Genomic DNA, 19357 nt, shown 5'->3' on the forward strand with positions numbered 1-19357 from the left:
TTGAAATATTTACTAAATCTATATAAATATATACTGCCGAACCCAGTAACAAAAGGGGTCTTGATTCAATGGTAAGGACTGTGGGTTCGCTGGAAAATATGGGGTTCTATTCCTGTTTACCCTGTATTTCTGCAAGAGGTTGTGCCCACGGCTTAAATCCATGATCCTGGTCACATAACAATAACTTTACCAGTTTCGCCAAGATTCCTTTCAACAGAAAATACTCGTGCACATTAAACTGTGCCACATAAAATGGAACCGCGGAAGTAATAAAATGGCTACATATCACATGATAAGCTCTATATAAAAGAGGAACAAGGAGTTGTATTTTACTTCATAGCCATATTCAATACTAGCCTATATAGTATCTACTAGTGCAATGGCAAGAACCATATTAGCAATTTTTGCCATTTTCATTGTTTTATCTACACTTTGCTTCAACCAAAGTGCTAGCTCACGTAATATTATTGATAATCCAACACACAGAATCCTCTTATCCCAGTCTGCTGCTGATCAACTGAAAACAACTGATCATAATCTTGATGTCATATCCTATTGCAGAGTTTGTGTCCCTCAATGTGGTTCTTGTACTTGTTGCATTGCCAAATTGAAGGATTAATTATGTTTGCAATAATATGTGTTAATTGTAGCCAAATTTGCATTTGGCTTCAAGAATAAAATACGTATCTTCTCAATACATTTAAGTGTTGGGAGATGCTTGTTTGAGTTTAGTTCATGAATGTTATGCTCTCTCTTAATTTCCAATATAAGTGACACTTTATATATGGCACTAATGCTGGTATATGTTATTTAGTTAAAAAGGTTATTGAGGGAAATGATGAATTAAACATGATTAGCTAATTACTGTTTTAAACAATTATTCCAGTGATTTGGTTCTGGAACGGCTCATGCAAAACTGCCAAGGTATTGTCTGCTATGGCTCAACCATTTTCGGCCACCTCAAGATTTTGGATCTCATGGTTTTGTCCCCTTGGACTCTAACCCAAAAGGCGCCTTATATGACCTCTAACTTCTATTATACTTCTATTTTTCATGGTTTTCATGGTTAAGTAGTTGGCGAGATTGAAGGAGCAGCCCTTGGCCATGAATTTTCAACATAAAATGATCTGCGATATGCAATAAGCACCAGTGGTCTAGTGGTAGAATAGTACCCTGCCATGGTATAGGCCTGGGTTCGATTCCCGGCTGATGCATTTCTGGGGTTTGCTGTGATGAATATTTGCGCTTAACGTGGTTACTATGGTCTCCGCACTCTTCTGAATTTACAGGATGACAAGTTGCGCATTTGAGCTTCCCTTTGTTTATTTTTTTACTTAAAAAAACTTGACCAAAAGCTCCCCCTCTTACTTTAAAAGCTTGAGGATTAGTTTACTAAGTTCTATTTTAGTTTATAAGATTGAGGTATTAAAAGAAGTTACGTTCAACATGAATTGATGACTATAATATCTACACTTAAGGGCAGTCCGATGCACAAAGTGTCATGCTTTAGTTTAAAAGATTGAGGTATTAAAAGAAGTAACGTTCAACATAAATTGATGACTATAATATCCACACTTAAAGTTAAAAGGGTCTCCGCACTCTTCTGAATTTACGGGATGACAAGTTGCGCATTTGAGCTTCCCTTTGTTTATTTTTTTACTTAAAAAAATTGACTAAAAGCTCCCCCTCTTACTTTAAAAGCTTGAGGATTAGTTTACTAAGTTCTGTTTTAGTTTATAAGATTGAGGTATTAAAAGAAGTTATGTTCAACATGAATTGATGACTATAATATCTACACTTAAGGGCAGTTCAATGCACAAAGTGTCATGTTTTAGTTTAAAAGATTGAGGTATTAAAAGAAGTTACGTTCAACATAAATTGATGACTATAATATTCACACTTAAAGTTAAAGGCAGTCCGATACACAAAGTATCCTGTTTTAGTTTAAAAGATTGAGGTATTAAAAGAAGTAACGTTCAACATAAATTGATGACTATAATATTCACGCTTAAGGGTAGTCCGATGCACAAAGTATCCTGTTTTAGTTTAAAAGATTGAGGTATGCTTAAGGGCAGTCCGATGCACAAAGTATCATGCATTGTCACAGGGACCGGAGAAGGGTCGCACCTTTAGGGACGTGATGTAGACAACCTACCCTAATGCAAATATTAGTGGCTGCTAAATTCATAAGTTGAACCCGTAAACTATTGGTTATACAAAAACAACTTTATCGTACGTTCCCCTCATAATATCCGAACTTCTAATTTTTTATTTTTCCTCTACGGCCTAAAAGATTCTCTTGAAATATCCACCAGTTTCTTTTCCTTTTCAAAATTAACCACTTAAGTACAATCTATTGTTTTGAAGCCGAACTCAAAATACTCACAAGAATCTTGAAACAATGATTTAACAACGCCTATATAAACCATTTTGCATGTAAACTTAATATATCAACATGGCAAAGATAAATGCAACACCAATTATCAATACTAGAAAACTGGCAAAATTCGTCCACCGAATACCGATCGATATCGGTCGTAACCAAAACCGACTGAAATCGGTCGGAATATAAGTAAAATAGTCACAAAAGTCAAAGAAAAATATTTCTAACAATGAAAATAATGGTCCCACAACAAAGATATGCAAATTTCGACCAAGGCCGGTCAGAAATTGATCAATCTTTGACCAAGACATGGTCATACTTGCATATTATCTACCAAAATAATTTTTAATTAAAAAATTTTAAAAAATCCGACTGAAATCGGTCGGTATATTTAAAATTATTCTTTCTCGCCCAAGGCAATTGATTTTTAAATATAATTTACCAACATAAATAAGTTTTAATTAAATATTCCGACCGAATGCGGTCAGTATTTTAATTTTATATTTTTTAAAATATTAATTTAATGAAGAAACCGACCGAAATCGGTCGGTTTTAGTCAATTTATATAAATAGCTTTTAAATAAATAATATTTAATACTATGTGTGTGTGTGTGTGTGTGTGTGTGTGTGAGAGAGAGAGAGAGAGAGAGAGAGAGAGAGAGAGAGAGAGAGAGAGAGAGAGAGAGAGAGAGAGAGAGAGTGTATGTATTTTTAAATTATTTTTATATGGACACTATATGTTATCTGTGTATGTATATATACATAGATGTACATAATATTTAATTGATTTAACATCCTAAATTGTAATATTCAAAATTTAATTAATTTTATATTTACATCCCCCCTCCCCCACACACACACACACATATATATATATATATATATATATATATATGCGCACACACATAATCTTGAATATTTTATTCTCGATCACCTTATTAGTACTTTGCTCGGATACTTCATCAGTGGATCAATTGAAAATTCAATTATATTCGATTAAAACTTATTATAACACATTTAAAAATAAAGTATATAGTTTTATAAGATGTAGTGCTATATTAATATTTAAGTTTAGCAACAACAACATATGAATATAGCATATATTAATATAACATTAATATGTATACATATATTGTTGCTAAAACTTAAGTATTATATTGTAACGACCCGGCCGGTCGTTTTGAGTATTATAACCCCGTTCCCCCATTTACTGCTCAAGTTATTCTTTATAGTTATTTTATGAATTACCAGGTTAGTTGGTTCGTGTCCGGAAGGATTTCGGAGTGAAATGAGACACTTAGTCTCATAATTGAAAACTTAAGTTAGAAAAGTTGACCGGATATTGACTTATATGTAAACGATCTCGGAATTGAATTATGATGATTCCAAAAGCTCCTTATGGTGATTTTGGATTTAGGAGCGTATCCTAAAAATTATTTGGAAGTCCGTAATTAAATTTGGCTTGAAATGAAAAAAGTTGAATTTTTGGGAAGTTTAACCGGGGAGTTGACTTTTTGATATCGGAGTCAGAATCCGATTTTGGAAATTGAAATAGGTCTGTTATGTTATTTATGACTTGTGTGCAAAATTTGAGGTCAATCGGATGCGATTTGATAGTTTCGGCATTGAATGTAGAAGTTAAAATTTCTTAGTTTCATTAAACTTGATTTAATGTATGATTCGTGGTTCTAATATTGTTTAGCGTGATTTGAAGTTTCGACTAAGTTCGTATGATATTTTAGGACTTGTTGGTATGATTTGACGGGTCCCGAGAGGCTTGGGTGTATTTTTTGGATCATTGTTTGAGAGACTCGTAAAGTTAAGAAATTTGAGAATTTGACCATGGTCAATATCGGGTCAAGACGACCTCTTTTCAGTGGTTTGAGTGCGCGGGCAGGTCCGTAGCGTGTTTTATGATTGAAATTCATATATGGTTTGTGTCCGGGAGGTTTCGGGTAAGTTTCGGATGGTTAACAGATCAAAATTTGGACTTCAACAACTGCTGGAAAAATCGATGTCATAAAAATCGAGGTCATGAAAACCGAGGCCATGAAATCGAGGTCATGAAAATCGAGGTCATGAAAATCGAGGCCAGGAAATCGAGGTCATGAAAATCAAGGTTATGAAAATCGAGGCCAAGAAATCGAGGTCATGAAAATCGAGGCGAGGCCTAGGCAGAAACTTTAAGTTACAAAACGGGGGTTTCGTCCCTTTTTTTTTTTTTTTTTTTTCATTTTTGACAAATTAGAGCTTGGGGAGAGGCGATTTTTGAGAGATTCTCAAGGAACAATATTGGGGTAAATGATTTTAACTCGGATTTAGTCAATATACACGAATATATCATTATTTTCATCATTTAATTAGTGTTTTGAGATGGCAATTTAGGAAAAATGAGAAAGAGTTCTTGGACTAGAATTTTGAGATTTTGAATGGGATTTTTTATCGGATTTGAGTAAAATTGGTATGGTTAGACTTGTGAGTGACTAGACTTTCAGGTTTTGTGACTTTTGTCGGATTTCGAGATGTGGGCCCGGGGGGCCGGGTTTGAGCCGATTTCGGATTTTTGGCTATAATTTCATATTTTCTTGTGGAATTGATTCCTTTAGCCTATATTGATTGTACTGTACTTCTTGTGGCTAGATTCGGGACGTTTGGAGACCAATTCACGAGGCAAGGGCATAGTGGAATAAGAAATTACGCGGTTTTGATGTAAGTAACAGTTCTAAATTTGGTCCTGAAGGTATAAAACCCGAAATATGTATTATGTGATTGGTTTTGAGGTGACGCACATGCTAGGTGACGGGCGTATGGGCGTGCACCGTAAGAATTATTACTTGGTCAATTTCATGGAACTGTGTAGTTGAAATATCTGTTGTTATCCGTTTATTTTTCCCCGTATTAGAGAAATTGATCTATGAATCATGTTTAAATCATATGTTTACACTGTTGGGACCCATAGAGGTCGTGTACTTGTGAAATTATTTGCTAAATTATTGTTTTGCACTCAGTCACAGTTCTATTTGCACATTTATTTTTTTACCTCAGTCTCTCTTATTCATTATTGATGCATCATATCATTATTGTATGGCTGCTTATCATGATTTTTGAGAGCCCGAGAGACTGGAGAGGTTGATGACTGAGTGAGGCCGAGGGCCTAATTGTAAGGATATTTATAGATCGGGCTGCACGCCGCAACATGTTTCATTGATTTATGCCATGATTGGCTCGATATAGCGATTGGGCTGAAGGAGCCCCTCCGGAGTTTGTACACACCCACAGTGAGCACATGTACATACTGAGTGCGAGTACTGAGTGTCGAGTGATGAGTGACTGTGAGGAATGAGCGGCTGTGAGGAAAGAGTGACTGTGAGGTTGGAGTGAATGGGAGAATTGAGTGACTGTTACTCTGAGAGGATGCATTGATTTCATTATTTGTTGCATTTCAGCTGTCATATATCACTATTTTTGGAAATTTCGGAAAAATATTATTTTTTGTTTCGGTCAAACTTGATATGAAATTTCAGTGAAATCTTAAATGTTGAACTTGAGAGCATGCCTATCCTTTTATGTTGGAAAGTATTGTATTTGGACTTAGCTGAGAAGCTCGTCACTACTTTTAGTTCCTTATTTGTTATTGTTACTTACTGAGTTGGTTGTACTCATACTATACCCTGCATTTCGTGTGCAGATCCAGGTGATCTCAGACATAGTGGGTGTTGATTCTTTCACACAGTTAATTTTTCGGAGATTCAGAGGTAGCTGCCATGTTTCACAGACCTTGTCTCTCTTTCCCTATCTCCTTATTTACTGTATTTGGTCTTAGACTATTATAGATCATTTTTTCCAGACTTGTAATATATAAATGCTCATGTACTCAGTGACATTGGGTTTTGGGAGTCAATTTATATTCAGTATTGGTGGGAGTTTTCCCCTTAATTAAATATTATGCTTTTAGTATTTAAAAGAAATCGTGGGTTATTGATGTTGTCGTCTTGCCTAGTGTCGAGATAGGCGCCATCACGATGGGTGAGATTTTGGGTCGTGACAAGTTTGTATCAGAGCCTAGGTTACATAGGTCTCACGAGTCATGAGCAGGTTTAATAGAGTCTTGCGGATCGGTACGGAGACGTCTGTACTTATCTTTGAGAGGCTGCCGTACCCTTAGGAAAATTTCACTTTCTTGTATTCTATCGTGCGGAATTGATTCAGCTTGAAACATAATTATTTGAATTCCTTCCACGCATTTGTATGCGCATGTGAGCGCTCAGTATCAGCTGTGTATCATTGGCTTGTGATTCCATGAATGAGGTTTGAGATGAGCATTCTATGTTTTGTTGATGGGCCAGTCTGGAGGACTTGAGGCCGTAGTTAGACCGCAGCTTAAGCTTGGTAGTTTCGGTTGTGAGAACCTGTGCAATTGGACTTATGCATTCGGTAGTATTCCTATGAGTGAAATTTATGGCTCGATGAGCGGTTGAATGACTATTTGATAAGTATTATATGAATGCGGTATGTGTTCATATGGATTGAATGAGATAAATAAATTTTACTTGTGACTCAAGAGTTTGCTATTGGGTACTTGATTCCTGTTTTGATGTGACGTACAATCTTGAGTTATGAGTGCGTTGAGGGATCTGTCATGCTGTTTAATTGTGGAGCGAAGTAGATTTTCATGTTGTGTTGATGAGTTTAAACTCAGAAATATTAAGTTATTCTATGGTAATTGTGGTTGCGAAAGAGTATAGCATTATGCCAATTTGAGGCTAAGCAGATGAGTTATCTCCGGCGGAGTAATCTACGTAGGTGTGTTCCTTATAATATTGAGTGGAGAGTTTCTTTTCTACCAACTAGGCGTATGTGTTGAGATTTGAATTTGAATCCCGATGAGAAAGTTGACTTGACTGTCACGAGAATAAATGCGAACTTAGCGGATGTTTGAGGTATTTTATGGTGGGTGTTGCGTAAGCTTGAGAAAATTTTCGTTGAACTGACTGTAGTATTATGGCAGTAATAAAGTATGGGTATTGTGAGTTATGGAGTGTTTTGTTGTATGGCTTTGAGCCAAGTGGGGGAGCCTGCTATTGACAATTCAATTTCATGGATATATGTTAAATTTTAGTTTTGGTCTGAGGCATACTTGTATGAGTGAAATTTATGGCTCGATGAGCGGTTGAATGACTATTTGATAAGTATTATATGAATGCGGTATGTGTTCATATGGATTGAATGAGATAAATAAATTTTACTTGTGACTCAAGAGTTTGCTATTGGGTACTTGATTCCTGTTTTGATGTGACGTACAATCTTGAGTTATGAGTGCGTTGAGGGATCTGTCATGCTGTTTAATTGTGGAGCGAAGTAGATTTTCATGTTGTGTTGATGAGTTTAAACTCAGAAATATTAAGTTATTCTGTGGTAATTGTGGTTGCGAAAGAGTATAGCATTATGCCAATTTGAGGCTAAGCAGATGAGTTATCTCCGGCGGAGTAATCTACGTAGGTGTGTTCCTTATAATATTGAGTGGAGAGTTTCTTTTCTACCAACTAGGCGTATGTGTTGAGATTTGAATTTGAATCCCGATGAGAAAGTTGACTTGACTGTCACGAGAATAAATGCGAACTTAGCGGATGTTTGAGGTATTTTATGGTGGGTGTTGCGTAAGCTTGAGAAAATTTTCGTTGAACTGACTGTAGTATTATGGCAGTAATAAAGTATGGGTATTGTGAGTTATGGAGTGTTTTGTTGTATGGCTTTGAGCCAAGTGGGGGAGCCTGCTATTGACAATTCAATTTCATGGATATATGTTAAATTTTAGTTTTGGTCTGAGGCATACTTGTGGGCTAGTTATGACTTGCAGAGGTGGATATGGAGGATGACTCGGGTAAGGAAATTCCTGGATACGGGTTACATTTCACTTTATGAAAATATATAAATTATGGGATGATTAAGATGTTATTTTGAAGGATATAGTGTGCACAAAGTATGAATTTGATTGGTCGTGTTAAGGCAAGGTTACTTCTTTGAGTGTTGATTGTGCTAAAGGAGCATGTGTCTTTCGGCCCGTTTGGGCAGAGCAAATTAGATTTGAGCAGAGTGGATGACTCTCGAGAGGGTTCAAATAGATTCAAAATGTATATGTGGAAATTAAATTTGTTTTGAATTTGTATATCACTAGAATCGGTTACTTACACTAGATGGTATCGGGATGTGCGATAATTCTGTTTGACTATGGATTCTATATTTCAGTATAAGAAAGGAAAGATGAATAATTTTAAATTCACATAAGGTCCTTAAGAGTGGGTGTCTCAGTTATGGTATTTATGGAGGTGCTTAAGAAGAATATAATGGCTTATGGGACTTAAGGCGGTATAGTTTTATGTTGGGATGTCTTGTAGTGAGCTTTGGATAAGGATCGTAGTGTTCTGACAAGGAGAAGTGTCAACTTGAGGGTAATTCAGAAGAAACTCGAAGAAAATAGGACAACTGGGTAGTAGGCTAGACTAGTATGGTAATGGTATGTTCGGTTCTTTTGGGATAATTATGATGTGGTGAAACTTTACAAATATTTCGGTGGAAATATTCTTGGGTTTGGTGACCTGCATAGCTTGGTCGAGTTAGAGGAATTCAGTTTTGATAGCTTGGTTATATGCAAATGGATTTGAAAGTGTTCTTGATGGTTTCTACCATGGTTTAAACTAGATATTTTCTACCAGTGTGGGAGACATGTTGTGCATTGTGAATTCCTCATGAATGAGAGAAAAATGGAAGGTTTATAATTGACCGGATATGTAATATGCTGGTGACTCAGAGTTAATAATGAGATTCTCATTCTTGTCATTTGATGGCATAATAGATGTGGTGTGTTGTGCGGGATTAAGACTTACATGTACAAGGTGGCAGTTCATTCTGGAAAGCAAGACCACGAATTATGGACTTCATGGTCAATTTCAGATGTTTAGACGAATATTATAACTACTCGATAATCCTTGAGAAGGGTGTGCATTTCAAAAGGGGCATTGTGTTTTGACTTTCGGATGTCATTGGTATTGCGATACTCATATGGTTAATAGACTGCTGATATTCCAATTATTGCTATGTGGCACGGGAGGAAATGTGGAAGTATTCCTCATGGGATGATCATACGTGAAAGATGTGTTAGTCATTCGAGTGCTGGATTTGGGACCAGTCACGGTGATTCCTGTGTTCTATGAATGTGGAGACTGGGGGTTCTCAGAAGCATATTGTTTCAGGGTTGCGGCCTATTTGAGCTGAGTATTTTATTTTAACTCAGTGGAGGCACTAGTTACCTTTGTGATGACTACGCGCTACGGGGGGGTGTGTGTGTGTATATATATATATATATATGTGTGTGTGTGTGTGTGAGAGAGAGAGAGAGAGAGAGAGAGGTTTGAGCCCATGTGCGGGCATCAGGGCAAGTATTCAGACTCGAAAAAATGTTTAGACTATGATATGCCTAGAGTTGACGGTTAAGCGTAAAGTTATGACGTTTCTCGTATTCGAACCTTTGTTGAGAAATATCTAGGCTATACTTGAGGTTACAAAGAGGCTAATTCCATGAATAAACTTGGTAGTTGTTATTTCTACGTTAACTTGCCGAATTGAGTTGTGAAAGCACACTTTGAACATGCTTACTCTATGGCGTGTTATTTATACCAGTCCAGGAGCATAAGAGTCTTATTTCAATTACTATATACACGTGCACTTGTTGGATTTCTCCTGTATGTTATGCTTGGACTGGAGGCTTGTGACCATGTCGTACGGGTGATGTTAACATGAGCTCTGGGAGAGCTGCTTATCGTCATTAGATTCGTGTGTCTTGGTTCTACTATGTATGATGAGCTCATAGCATTGCGGTTGTACTAGTGCTTGTTGAACTTGCGAAACGTTTCTCTTCTTGAGACATTTCCTATTTTTTTGGGTGAACGGATTGCGCAGTTTGTGGCTTGAGTTATATTGGTGAAGCATGTCTGTGGAATAGTTGTGTTTGATAATATAAGATCATTGGACCTAAAATGGGTACTATCATATTTGATTACGACGTGTTTGGGAGAATAATTTAGAATGCAACTTAAATAACTGGCTATGATACTTGTTGAACGAAGGAAGCTCCATGACCTGTTGATCTGGTGAATGGTTGTGAGTTCATGTATGTTTCTTTCATTATCGGCGGTGTACGAAGGTTTTGGAATGAGGTTCTGCTGAATGCGGGATTTTATACTAGTACTTGGTTGGTTTTGAGTAGTTACTGTGATCGGGAATGGTGCTGCGAATATGCGAGTTGTGTGGTATGTTATGTTATTATATCTGGGATTATGGTTATGGCTTGATACAACTTGTTCAGACTTATACAGTGTGTGGATGTGAGATTCGGGACTTGAAAAGAATTCTGGATGTTAGAAATTGGGCTCCAAGGTTTTTGGGCTAAGGTTAAATTAATGATTTTCAATTATGTTGTGTTGTCAGGCCTATATAGAATATGATGACGTTGGATCACCCCCCGAGTATGTGCATGGTAAGGTGGAATAGTGATTCAAAGTTTTAGGAACAACTCTTAGCACGCAGTTTACATCACATTTTTGGAGGGTAGTACATCGAGAATTAGGTACACATGTTCAACTGAGTACAACATTTCACCCTCAGACAGACGGACAGTCCGAGCACACTATTTAGATTTTGGAAGATATGCTACGCGCTTGTGTTATAGATTTCGAGGGTTCTTGGGATCAATTTTTGCCACTGACAGAGTTTGCTTACAATAATAGCTACCAATCGAGCATTCAGACGGCTCCGTATGAGGCTTTATATGGGAGACGGTATCGATCTCCAGTAGGTTGGCTTGAGCCGGGTGAGACTAGACTATTGGGTACTGATTTGGTTCAGGATGCTTTGGAGAAGATTAAATTGATTCAAGAGCGGCTTCGCACGGTGCAGTCTAGACAGAAGAGTTATGCCGACCGGAAGGTCCGTGATGCTGCTTACCATGTTGGGGAGAAGGTTCTGCTCAAGATTTCACCCATGAAGGATGTGTTGAGGTTCGGGAAGAAGGCAAGTTGAGCCCTCGATATATTGGGCCTTTTGAGATACTTAAGAAGATTGGAGAGGTGGCTTATGAAATTTCTTTGCCATCTAGTCTATTAGGTGTTCATCCAGTGTTCCATGTGTCCATGCTCCGAAAGTATGTCAGGGATTCGTCTCATATTTTAGATTTCAGTACAATGCAACTGGACGGAAATTTGACTTATGATGTGGAACCGGTGGCTATTTTAGACCGACAGGTTCGAAAGCTGAGGTCAAAGAACATACCATCAGTGAAGGTATAATGGAGAGGCCAGCCCATCGGAGAAGCTACTTGGGAGATTGAGCAGGAGATGCAGAGCAAATATCCACACCTATTTGAGACTCCAGGTATGATTCTAAACCCATTCAAGGACGAATGTTTGTTTAAGAGGGGGAGAATGTAACGACCCGGTCGGTCGTTTTGAGTATTATAACCCCGTTCTCCCATTTACTGCTCAAGTTATTCTTTACAGTTATTTTATGAATTACCGGGTTAGTTGGTTTGGGTCCGGAAGAATTTCAGAGTGAAAAGAGACACTTAGTCTTATAATTGAAAACTTAAGTCAGAAAGGTTGACCGGATATTGACTTACATATAAACGACCTCGGAATTAAATTCTGATGATTCCAATAGCTCCGTATAGTGAATTTGGACTTAGGAGCGTGTCCGAAAAATTATTTGGGAGTCCGTAGTGAAATTTGGCTTGAAATGACGAAAATTGAATTTTGGAAAGTTTGACTGGGGAGTTGACTTTTTGATATCGGGGTCAAAATCCGATTCTGGAAATTGGAATAGGTCTGTTATGTCATTTATGACTTGTGTGCAAAATTTAAGGTCAATTGGATGCGATTTGATAGTTTCGGCATTGAATGTAGAAGTTGGAATTTCTTAGTTTAATTAAGCTTGAATTGATGTATGAATCGTGGTTCTAGCATTGTTTGGCGTGATTTAAAGTTTCGACTAAGTTTGTATGATGTTTTAGGACTTGTTGGTATGATTTGACGGGTCCCGAGGGGCTTGGGTGTATTTTTTGGATTATTGGTTGAGAGACTAGTAAAGTTAAGAAATTTGAGAATTTGACCATGGTCAATATCGGGTCAAGACTACCTCTTTTCAGTGTTTTGAGTATGCGAGCAGGTCCGTAGCATGTTATTATTGAAATTCATATATGGTTCATGTCCGGGAGGTTTCGTGTGAGTTTCGGATGGTTAACAGATCAAAATTTGGACTTAAATAGCTGCTGGAAATTTCTGCTGCTGGAAAAATTGAGGTCATGAAAAATCGAGGTCGTGAAAATCGAGGTCATGAAAAATCGAGGTCATGAAAATCGAGGTCATAAAAATAAAGGTCATGAAAACCGAGGCCAGAAAATCGAGGTCATGAAAATTGAGGCCAGGAAATTGAGTTCATGAAAATTGAGGCTAGGAAATTGAGGTCATGAAAAATCGAGGTCAGAAAAATCGAGGCCAGGCCTGGACAGAAACTTTAAGTTAAAAAATGGGGGTTTCGTCCCATATCTTTTCATTTTTGACAAATTGGAGCTTGGGGAGAGGCGATTTTTGAGAGATTCTCAAGGAAAGACATCGGGGTAAGTGATTTTAACTCGGATCTGGTCAATATACACGAATATATCATTGTTTTCATCATTTAATTAGTGTTTTGAGATGGAAATTTGGAGAAAATGAGAAAGAGTTCTTGGACTAGAATTTTGAGGTTTTGAATAAGATTTTGTTATCGGATTTGAGTAAAATTAGTATGGTTAGACTCGTGAGTGAATGGACTTTTGGGTTTTATGACTTTTGTCGGATTTTGAGACGTGGGTCCGAGGGCCGGGTTTGAGCCGATTTTCGGATTTTTGGCTATAATTTCATATTTTCTTGTGGAATTGATTCTTTTAGCCTATATTGATTGTACTGTACTTCTTGTGGCTAGATTCGGGACATTTGAAGACCAATTCACGAGGCAAGGGCATAGTGGAGTAAGAAATTACGCGGTTTTGAGGTAAGTAACAGTTCTAAATTTGGTCCTGAGGGTATGAAACCCCGAAATATGTATTATGTGATTAGTTTTGAGGTGACGCACATGCTAGGTGACGGGCGTATGGGCGTGCACCGTAGGAACTATGACTTGGTCAATTCCATGGAACTGTGTAGTTGAAAAATCTGTTGATATCCGTACATTTTCCCCTTATTAGAGAAATTGATCTATGAATCATGTTTAATTCATATGTTTACACTATTGGGACCCACAAAGGTCGTGTACTTGTGAAATTATTTGCTAAATTGTTGTTTTGCACTCAGTCACAGTTCTATTTGCACATTTGTTTTACCCCAGTCTCTCTAATTCATTATTGATGCATCATATCATTGTTGTTGGGCTGCTTATCATGATTTCTGAGAGCCCGAGAGACTGGAGAGGTTGATGACTGAGTGAGGCCGAGGGCATAATTGTGAGGTTATTTTTTGATCGGGCTGCACACCGCAACATGTTTCATTGATTTATGCCATGATTGGCTCGATATAGCGCTTGGGATGAAGGAGCCCCTCTGGAGTTTGTACACACCCACAGTGAGCACATGTACATACTGAGTGCGAGTGCCGAGTGTCGAGTGATGAGTGACTGTGAGGAATGAGCGACTGTGAGGAAAGAGTGAATGTGAGGAAAGAGTGACTGTGAGTTTGGAGTGAATGGGAGGATTGAGTGACTGTTACTCTGAGAGGATGCATTGATTTCATTATTTGTTGCATTTCAGCTGTCATATATCACTATTTTTGGAAATTTCGGAAAAATATTATTTTCTGTTTCGGTCAAACTTGATATGAAATTTCAGTGAAATCTTAAATGTTGAACTTGAGAGCATGCCTATCCTTTTATGTTGGAAAGTATTGTATTTGGACTTAGCTGAGAAGCTCATCACTACTTTTAGTTCCTTATTTGTTATTGTTACTTACTGAATTGGTTTTACTCATACTACACCCTGCATTTCATGTGCAGATCCAGGTGATCCCAGACATAGTGGGTGTTGATTCTTTCACATAGTTGATTTTCCGGAGATTCAGAGGTAGCTGCCATGTTTTGCAGACCTTGTCTCTCCTTCCCTATCTCCTTGTTTACTGTATTTGGTCTTAGACTATTATAGACCATATTTTCCAAACTTGTAATGTATAGATGCTCATGTACTCAGTGACACCTGATTTTGGGAGTAAATTTATATTCAGTATTGGTGGGAGTTTTCCCCTTAACTAAATATTATGTTCAGTATTTAAAAGAAATCGTGGGTTATTGATGTTGTCGGCTTGCCTAGTATCGAGATAGGTGCCATCACGACGGGTGTGATTCTGGGTCGTGACATATATAGCAACAACAAAATAAGAATACAGCATATGTTAATATATGTCATGACCCGAAAACCACCTGGTCGTGATAGTACCTAACCCAACCTGCTAGGTAAGCCAAACATCAACTATTCAATTCCAATGAAATTGAATAAGGCAATTAATTAAAAGAAAATATATGAAACTAATACATTTTTTCAAGGAACTGATAGTACAAATCATGAGATTCTAAGAATAGAATTTACAAAGCTGAAATGAAATAAATACATCGTCTATTTGAAAAGTACATAAACAGAGTTTCACAGATCTAAAGCTCTCACGAACAAGAGGCAGCTACAACCGGGACGCAGGTACATCTTCAATCCAGCTCTCATCGATCACAGCAACATCAACCGTCAACATATGCACGCAAGGTGCAAAAGTGTAGTATAAGTACAACCGACCCCATGTACTCAATAAGTAACAAACCTAAGCTTAGGTTGAAAGTAGTGACGAACTAAGACAAGGCCGGGTCCAATACCATTATCCCATAACAATTCATAACAACATAATACAAGTAATAAAAGATGTATCTCAGAAGTAAAATGCTCAGCTCGTTCACAGTTCCAGAAAATAGTCATGCTTATCAAGTATCTTAGTGAAAACCCAAATCATTTACCGAAAATGCCAAAAAGATACGAGTAAGTTTGAAAACTGTAATTTTTCCAAATATCCTTTCCACAATAAATAAGATGTTTCATTTTCTTTTCAGATAACCAGTGTAAAACAAATGCATCACTATTCCCATCAATCAATATGTGTGAGAAATCATGAATTATGTGATACCGTACAGCATGAGAAAAATACATCTCTATGCCTGTATGTCATGTGTGTATGTCAATGCAATGTATCTCAGAGATGAACTCATGTACTCACACTCTCAGAATACTCAATCTCACTTTCTCACACATTCCACTCATCATGCCCAATCACTCGGTGTTGTATATGGCCAATCCGGCCCAGGGAAGATCCACCCCGGAATATCCACATTAACTAATCATCAGTCACTCAGTACCGAGTAGGGCCAGTCCAGCCCATGGAGAAGATTCATCTCCAGGTATATAATACTTCGGACAAGGTTCATGTCCAGGGAAGATCCATCCCTCAATAATATCAACCGCGCTTACTACGGGTGTGCAGACTCCGGAGGGGCTCCTTCAGCCCAAGCGCTATATCAAGCCAATCATGGCACAAATCAATATAACATGCTGCGGCGTGCAGCCCGATCCCATAATATAATTAATATAACATGATGCGGCGTGCAACCCGATCCCATAATATCACTCATAATCAGGCGCTCGGCCTCACTCAGTCATCAATCTCTCCAGTCTCTCTCCCACGGGCTCACAATGTCATGATACTAGCCCGGAAACAATGACATAATGCATCAATAAATAACAACAGAGACTGAGATATGATATGCATATGAATGCGTATGACTGAGTATGTAATGCAATGAAAACAGATAACTCAACAGCAGAAATGACCTCAATGGGTCCCAACAGAATAAATATGTAGCCTAGACATGGCTTCTAACATAGATCACAGCTCGATAACTCTAGTACGTAGAGATTTTATGATTACAGATAAGTTCAGGAAATTACACAGTACCATAGAACTAACGGAGTCACAGTTCACATGGTGCACGCCCACACGCCCGTCACCTAGCATGTGCGTTACCTCAACACCAATCACATAAGACATATAGTCAGGGTTCATACCCTCAGCTGCAAGATTAGAAGAGTTACTTACCTCGAACAAGCCAATTCCAACACAGAGCAAGCCAAGCGATGCTCCAAAATGCCATCCCGCACGTTCCGACCTTCGAACGGCTCGAAACTAACCAAAAACAACTCAAGTACATCAAACAATACTAAAGGAACCAATCCCGATCGAAAAAGATCAAATCTTGAATCAAAAGCCCAAAACCGGCCAAAGGCCCAACCCGTGCCCACACCTCGGATCCCAACAAAATTTACAAAATTCAACAAACCATTCAATTAAGAGTCCAACCATACTAGTTTCACTCAAATCCGATGCTCAAAGCTCAAAAATTCATATTATGAATCTTTAGGCCAAAACCCCCAATTTCCTCTTTAAAATTCACAATCCAATTACCAAAAACGAAGGTACATGAAATACAACCAAAATATAGTAGAGAACACTTACCCCAATCCTTGTGATTAAAATTGCTCCAAAACGCGCCTCAATGCGAGTCCTACATCTCAAAATATGAAGAAAGAACCAAAGCCTCGATTTATAGCTTTTGCCAGCATTTTCGCACCTGCGGCACATTAGCCGCTTCCGCGGGCTCGCTTCTGTGACATAACCTCCGCTTCTACGGAATCAGCTGAGAACTCGATCCTTGCACCTGCGGACAAAATTTCTACTTCTGCGCCATCGCAGGTGCGAGTCACCTTCCGCACCTGCGGAATACCTCGCTCCTACGCTCCATCATTTCGCACCTGTGCATCCGCATATGCGCCCAAATCTTTGCTTCTGCAGTCTTCCTCACCTAGTACTCACCTCGCTTTTGCGACGCTTTTGACGCTTCTGTGGCCATCGCACCTGCGCAAACCAACCACAGGTGCGATCATACCAAAACTAGCAGCCTTCAGCAAATGTAACATGAAGTGAAAAATGATCTGAACCTCGTCCAAAACTCATCCGAGCCACTCGGGACCCTGTCCGAAGATACCAATAAGTACAATAACGTAACTCGGACCTATTCGAGGGCTCAAATCACGCATAACCACATCGAAACGATGAATCGCACTTCAAATCAAAAATTATGAACTTTGAACTTTCAAATTCAATAACTCGTGCCGAAACATAGCAAATCAATCTGGAATGACTTAAAATTTTGCGCACAAGTCCCAAATAACATAATGAAGCTATTCCAAATTTTCGGAATCACAATCCGAATCCGATATCAAAAAGTAACCCCCCGGTCAAACTTTCCAAAAATTCAACTTTCACCATTTCAAGCCAAATTCCACTACGAGCCTCCAAATAATTTTTCGGATACGCTCCTAAGTCCAAAATCACCCAACGGTCCTACAGAACCATCAAAACTCCGGGTTCAAATTCACAAAAAGTCAAACTTGGTCAACTCTCCCAATTTAAAGCTTCAACAATGAAATCCATTCTTCCAATTCGATTCTGAATAACCTGAAAATCAAAACCGATGATTCACATAAGTCATAATACATCATAGTGAGCTACTCATGCCCTCAAACAACCGAGCGAAGTGTAAATGCTCAAAATGACTTGTCGGGTCGTTACATCCTCCCCCACTTAAACATACGTTCGTCCTCGAACGTGTCCAGAGTTGTTCCAAAAGCCATCAAATCGCCGTGTAACCTTACCATGCACATACCCGGGGGTGATCACACATCACCCTATCCCATACAGGTCTGATAACACAACATAACTGAAATTTCTCAATTCAACCTAGCCCACAAGCCTTCGAATCCAATTTCCAACATCCGGAATTTCTTATAAGATCTTTTCACATCTACATATTGTATAAGTCTGAACAAGCTGTACCAAAAGCCATAACCATAACTCAAATACCCAAACTCAAATACCACATAGCTCAAATGCTCTAAGCAATGATTTCTAATCACAGTAGCTGCTCAAAACAACCCAATACTGGTAATAAACCTCATATCAAACAAAACCTCATTCTAAAACCTTCGTACATTGCCGATGATGAAAGAAACACGCAGAACTCATAACCATTCATCAGATCAACCAGTCATGTAATTCCCTCACATTCGACAAGAACTATAGCAAATTCTAAGTCGACTTTCTATATTATCCTTCCAAACATGCTGTAATCAATTCCGATAGTATCCATTCTAGGTCCAATGATCTCATATCATCCAACACCACCACTCTAGTGACATGCCACATCAATACAATCAAAAGCCATAACTCGTGTTATCCGTGCACCAATAAGCAACATTCCAAATATACTCAAATCATGGAAAACTGACTCAGACGGGAGAACTGTCCCGCAAGCTCAACAAGTACCACCACAACATAATGCTAAGAACCTATCACACACTGTAGAACCAAAATAAATGAATCTAACACGAGGGATCATATCTCAACATAACTCCGCTGCAATGCGCGACCCTATCCAAATACTGGTCCCTATGAAATACCTCAAGCCACCCTGCAAAACAAATCAATAACCATGCGCAATTCGACATCAAGTACTCAAAGTGCATTACCATAACTATGGAGAAGCAAATGACATAATGCCATACAAACCCGAAAGAACATAATCAATGCGCAACCACCCAAGCATCACCCAAATACCCATCTCACGTAAATTCCGCTATAAGGCCCAAATAGAAACGCACCAGGTGTGCTTACAACCAACGAATCACAACTCCTCGTAGCATAGAAGAGTAACTCACAGATCATTCCAGAACATGAATAGCTCAACAACAACCGAATGGAAACCCCCTCAACAATAGCAGTATGGAGCCAACCAATTTGACTTGGTGTA

At 38.4% G+C, this 19357-nt stretch overlaps 1 non-coding gene across 1 annotated transcript; it reads left to right on the forward strand.

Annotated features, from left to right (window-relative positions):
- The first annotated feature begins 1143 nt into the window (after window positions 1–1143).
- TRNAG-GCC (transfer RNA glycine (anticodon GCC)) lies at window positions 1144–1214 on the forward strand. The gene has a single exon. It is a non-coding gene; the product is annotated as a tRNA-Gly (tRNA).
- The last annotated feature ends 18143 nt before the right edge of the window (window positions 1215–19357 follow it).

Source organism: Nicotiana tabacum, chromosome 23 (genome assembly GCF_000715075.1).
Source record: "Nicotiana tabacum cultivar K326 chromosome 23, ASM71507v2, whole genome shotgun sequence".
Classification (NCBI taxonomy): domain Eukaryota; kingdom Viridiplantae; phylum Streptophyta; class Magnoliopsida; order Solanales; family Solanaceae; genus Nicotiana; species Nicotiana tabacum.